Source organism: Cyrtonyx montezumae, unplaced genomic scaffold (genome assembly GCF_038088225.1).
Source record: "Cyrtonyx montezumae isolate F1298 unplaced genomic scaffold, pur_monq_1.0 scaffold_3, whole genome shotgun sequence".
In the NCBI taxonomy this organism is placed as follows: domain Eukaryota; kingdom Metazoa; phylum Chordata; class Aves; order Galliformes; family Odontophoridae; genus Cyrtonyx; species Cyrtonyx montezumae.
The window spans coordinates 139304259-139310258 of NW_027072034.1; the positions used below are offsets into that span (position 1 = coordinate 139304259).

Consider the following 6000-nt stretch of genomic DNA (forward strand, 5'->3'; position numbering starts at 1 on the left):
GAGGCTACGATTCCAGCGTGCCACTTCACCCCGGGGCCTATTTGGAATAGAGGCATCATAAAAGCAGAACAGAAAAAGAGCATTTCAAACACTTCCTCTACAGGCCCAAATTTACTGCGGAATGATCGAGTTACTTCTCCACATTATTATCCATACAAGTGTAACCATATTCTACGTACTAACTTTAAGATGCCAAAATGATTTCATCATCTCTTGAAAGAGAGAGATTCATACGCTGCACAGAACCACACTGACCTCACCACAGAGCTGTACACCAACACTGCAGAGCCATGCAGGGAGCTCCAAGGGATTCTGAAAGGCAGATAGCATTATGGGTACTGAGAGCAGCAAGGGACACCAACACAGACAAGAGGAAAAAAAAAATGATACTACTAATCGTTTAAGCTTCTTTAACAAAAGGTCAGCATGAACTGAGGAGGCTATATGCAGAAGCAGAGCTTTAACCTTTGCTCGCTAAGAAGCTGGGATGCATTTCTGAGGAAAGCACTCCACAGCAACTGCTGCTGCTCAAAATGCTGTTGTTACCTCTCCTTCCTCTTCCTGTAAGGGGCGAGGATCCCTTGCTACAACACTGAGCCCACTCTCATCTGCCAGGTACAGCTCCACTATGTTCAGACCTTTGCTGTGTGCCACTGGCTGCAGAAAGCACCTGCAGGGATAGCAGCTCTGGGGAGAACGGGTAGCACAGCAGCACCAGCACACAGCATGACCACACCAGGACTACAGGACACTGCACTATAGGGTCACGTTGCAGATATCAGACTGCTGTCACTAACTAATGACCATCACTCTGCATGATGTACTTAGAATTGCAGGGCTCCTGAGGTTCAGGCAAGTCGGTGCTCCTGGTCCATGTTAGCAGTGTGCCATTTGCGAGGGATGGGACAGAAAGCACTCAGAGCTGGAGAGGTACTCCTTCATAGCTCCAGTGACTCACCTCTTTCTACAGGAGATACACAGAGAAAGCAAGAAATACTGCATCCTTAGACTAGTTTCTGAACGCAAAAGTACCAGAACAAAAACCCATAACCACCTCCTAACTGGGTACAACCTTCCAGCTGCCAACACCACGCACATCAGCCACAGAACCACTACAGTTGGAGAAGATCTCTAAGATAATCAAGTCCAACCATCAACCCACAACTGCCATGCCCACTAAATCACCACCTTCTGGATGGAGCTCAATCTGGAGAAGCTCAGCCCTATTACAGAGGTATGAATGCTCCTCTGTCTCAGGTTCACCTAGCTGAGACCTTCACTTGTTATTTGGGCTTCTATTAGGATAAAATCACCCCTTTCAGAAGCCAACACTAAAGCTGAGCCCTTTCTCATCCTCCCATAAAGGCTCAAAAGGCATTTATGGCCTGTAGTGCCTTCAGCTGAATGACTGTCACCCTTTCTACGTTACTTTTTAAGCACACCTCTTATTTTTGAAAAGACATTTTCTCCTATAACACAGTGACAAACTAGCCCAATAGTCTGTTAAGTAAGATCAGAACGTAGCTTTATTCAGCATATCCTGTTATTCATTTGTTGACAGAGAGCACATGCTTTCTCTAGCACTGATGTAGAAGCAGAAATATGCGTCAAGGAGCAGGTCAGAAGCTCTCTAATGGCAGCTGTACAAGCTTTCACCAGCTTAAATGTTTGTGAAATGACGACTCAACTAACTGGTGCTATCACAGCAGATTAAGAAGAAGGTCTCTCCTGATGTTGTTGAAAGGGCAGGAAAAGAAAAGAAAGTCAGCCAGCCACAACAATAGGGCAAGTTTCCTGAAGAGAAAGGAGGCTGTAAACATCACCTATTTTAACATTAATAAAGATTTTAACTGGACTCTCAAGACATTCTCAAGAGAACTACTGTGGTTTTGTACATATAAACACAAAGTAAACTGTTGCCATTAAAACTAATTCAACAGCTCTGCAGATGAAATGCAACAGACAGTTCATTCCAGCAGCTCCCTTTACCCTAGCAGTCTTCCAAAGCTGCTTTCCTCTTCCACGAGATCTCATCTATATCCTCTTGGCACTGAGCTCCAACAAGAAGTAGATCTGTCCAACAAGAAATTGCTCTGTTTGCAAATGAAGATACAAATTATTCAAAAAGCACCCCAACTAATAAAGGGCAGAATGAGAGATACTAATTACACAGAACGAGATTTACTTCTTTTAAGAAAGAAAGAAAAATTGAAGTCCCCTCAGGATACATGCACCCTTAGGAAAAACATAAGGCTCTGCAAGGATTTGTAGTTAAACACAGCCCTTCAGAAGATCAAACTGAGAGCCTGGATCTCCTAGTTACTTGTTGGAGCTACTGCTGACTACATTTTCCTTTTCATAAAATAGATCATTTATGAACATCCCTGGGAATTATTCACTCTATGCTACAGAACAATCACAGTAATTCCAGTGCTGCTGATAGCAAAATGATTGTCACAGACCCGTGGCAACAGGCCACTGGCTGAGCAAACATACACATCTACAGTAATTATACGTTAAATCCTCAACTTCCTAAACAGATCTCAGTGAAAAACCTCAAAACTGAGGACACAAATCTCTTCTACTTGAATAATTTGAATCTTATGCAGCAAGTCCCTTATGTCTGCTAGACATTCATCTTACAGACACCTAATTTTACGCTACAAAATAACCTATAATCAAAGCGTTATTTTTGCAACTTACACAGTACAATCCTTCTTGAGGTTTTATGGAAAAAGTCCCCCTGCCATATGCTACCCTGGCATTCTAAACAAAAACAGAAACAAAACATCCAGCAAGAACAGCTCACACTTTAAACATCGGCTCACTGAAGTTCCATTAAATTCTCAAACTCTGACTATATTTTGACCCTTTCCTTAAAGCACTGAAAACATTCTGTTTATAGTTAGAGCCTGCAGATCCTGAACCACTTGGTCTGCATCTAGAGAGGCTAGGCAGCAATTTGCGGGCACCGCGAGGCAACTCTGCTACTCAGCTATCTGCACTGTGCTCACTGTGACACGGTCACAGCTGGAAGAGCAGCCTGCCGCAAAGCAGGCACCTCCTCCATGCCTAGGCATGACACCGAGCTGCTAACGTGGGAAAAGCCTGCAACAGGCTTAAAGCAAGTTACAAAACCTGTTTCGCACAGAAACAACTGTGACAGCCAACAGCCCCACAAGTGCTGCTGAACAGGACTGCCCTCCGGCTGGACCCGGAGGGGGCTGCTGCTCATGAGCTCCGGTCACACCCTGCCTACCTCACAGGCTTTAAAATACGACAGTTGTGTATATGTAATAACCAACTGTTCCCGCTGCGGGTTTGGTTTCTTCCTGTATTATTCTCCTATCAGGATATCAGGATCGATAGGTACTTTGTTAGCCGAAAAGGAGCTGCCATCCTGCAAAGAGCACCTGGGATCCAGGTGCGCACGGCAAGACAGGGCACGCAGGATTATAAAGCTACTTCATATTCCTTACATACACGCACAGAGAGCAAAACACGGATACTTTACAGAGGTCAAGAGTCGTCACTACTGCTTAAACCACGCAATCACACTTTTAAAGGTGAGAAAACAGAACGAGAAGCGAGTTACACAGCCTGCCCAGCGGCTCAGGCTTCAACACAGCTGGAGGGGCGGAAGCACTCGCAGCACACAGACGAGCTTTTTCCTACTTTAAAGCCTCAGAAGCCCAGAGCGAAAGCACGCGGTGCGCGGTGCCACAGCAGCCCGGCTCGGCGCGCCGTAACGCCGCCTTCGGCGCTCTGCTCCCGCAGGAGCCGCTCTCCGGCTGCACGGACAGGGACGCGAGGCGCAGCCGCCGCCGGGGCAGGAACCCCCGCCTCAGGAGCGGAGCGCGGAGGACGCGGGCCCCTACCTGCGATGGGCGGCGACGGCCACGTCGCGCAGCGCCTCCGTTCCGCTCAGCGGCCGCGCAGGCTGCCCCGGCCCGCCCGCCGCCGGCCGAGAAGGAAGCGAAGCGCTGCCGCCGCCGCACGGGCAGAGGAAGGCGCGGAGGCGGCGTGCCCGCCCCCTGCCGGTGGCGGACCGGGCCCGCGGCGGCGCCGCCCACAGCCGCGCCCCATCCGCGGCCTCGAGGCCTGGCGGGGACGGTTGTGCTGGCAGCTGGAGATCACAGAATGACAGGGCGGTTCGGGCTGGACCCGAACCCCGAGAAAGAATAGTTCATCTTTTCCCCTCAGCCGTGCTTTGTGGCTGCTGTTTTATCTTCTTCTTTTTCTGTGCTGGGACCCATCTAACCCCGCCCGCCGTGAGTTGGTGCGCGGGCAGACATGGTGGCTGTGCACTCATCGTTGTACTTCGTGGAATAAGGGTTCTGTTGATGCAGCTCCCTCAGCTGGGCAGTTGCTGTGGTGGTGTACACAGAAAGCACTCAGACAGCAGACAGCCAGGCTCAATTATGCTGCTGTCAAACCACAAAGAGAGCATTTTTTGCAAAATCAGTGTGGTGCTTCTCTTCTTTGTGGGGAACAGAGTCACAGCCAAAATATAAGGCATATCACTCGTCATCAAAGTCAAGCTGACAAAAGGAAGCTTCCATGTCTTACTTTAACCACCTCTGGCCAACACATCTTTCTTCTGACAGGTTTAAAATAATGCACTTTGATACCAGCTGCTCCTGGGTGCAGGATGCTTGTTTAATTGGCGGCCAAGTAATTTCCTCAGCAAGTTCTCCTAAATGCACTGAAGTTTCAGTCATGCAGTAATGTCAGAAGGAGCAAAGAAATAGAAAAGAAGGACTTCATAGTTATTACTTCTAAATGTTTGCTGTGGATTTATCTTTATTTGATATTATTGCTGTGTTCTCTTGATTGCGTACCCGGTGACACTGCACAGCTGACTCATAAGGTCAGTGCGGTAAAGGAGGTTGGGTCTTTGATAAGAAAATGTTTGCAGTTGGAATAAACATTTTGAAAAGATAACGTAAGTATCAAATTATTAAAAGAGGAAACAATACTATCTGCACAGTAAGCAATACCTCAGAATATATCTCTCAGAGTTAAATAAGTAAGACTTGAGAATGGCTATGATTAAATATCAGCAATCATTTATGTGACTGTTAACAACTCACTGAGCGTGATGAGCCACAGTTCTGCTGCTCCATGGAAATAGAGCAGCTGGCAATAGCCCAAAGAAGAGGGATTACTTCAGACCCATGATGGCCGAGGAAGGCTCTGAGTCCAGGTGCCTGTGTGTGAGGCTACTATGCACAGTGCTGTGATGAACTCGTTACCAAAGCATCACAGTCAGTGTTTGGTAAATCACATGATCAGCTAAACACAGTGACATTACAGATGTAACCTTTGCACACATGCTTTTTATCATTTGTTGCCCCACAGTGAAGCACTTCTACATTCTGGTTGTTATCACAACCACTGGCATTATGGGGTGGTTTTAAAGTAATGTATGACAACTGACTGCAGCGTGCAGTGCTCTGGGTATGGACAAGCACCACTGTGACAGATACCATTGCTACCTGTCACTAAAGCTCCTGCACAAAAATTAGAGGAACTTGGGATAGCGTAGAGCAGTAGTGACCCTCTTTTATGAATTAGGCTGACAGAAGTTTGCTGACATGTATTAATTACACTGTTCATCTAAACAAGTCTGTGTTGTACAAGGGCTGCTCTGTAGGTAATGCATCCTATTTGTTGTAGTTTTCATGTCAATGAACAGGAAGCTTTACTTTTGGAGGCACTTAAATATCATTTGCCAGTTAACCTTTAAGCAAAAAAAAAAAAAAAAAAAAAAAAAAAAAGCCAACAAGAACAAAAGAAAAAGCAAAGTACTGTAAATATTTAATTTGCAAATATCAGACACCAAAGAATCTTAAGAATTCAGGTACACAGAGTCTGGACAAAAATGAATTTGTTGGCCTAACCTGAAACTCCCCAGTCAGATGAGTTTCTTTGCTAGTGTCCATAGACTTTGCTAGTGTCCATAGAACTTACTTTCTTGCGTCTCTCATAGCTATTAAT

General features: G+C 46.3%; 1 protein-coding gene across 1 annotated transcript in view; it reads right to left on the reverse strand.

Moving 5' to 3' along the window:
* Positions 1-3987, reverse strand: part of FAM3C (FAM3 metabolism regulating signaling molecule C) — a 28109-nt gene extending 24122 nt beyond the window's left edge. The window contains exon 1 of the mRNA XM_065743518.1: positions 3879-3987. The gene's annotated coding sequence lies outside the window, so the exon portion shown is untranslated. The remainder of the gene's footprint in view (positions 1-3878) is intronic.
* Positions 3988-6000: the final 2013 nt, after the last annotated feature.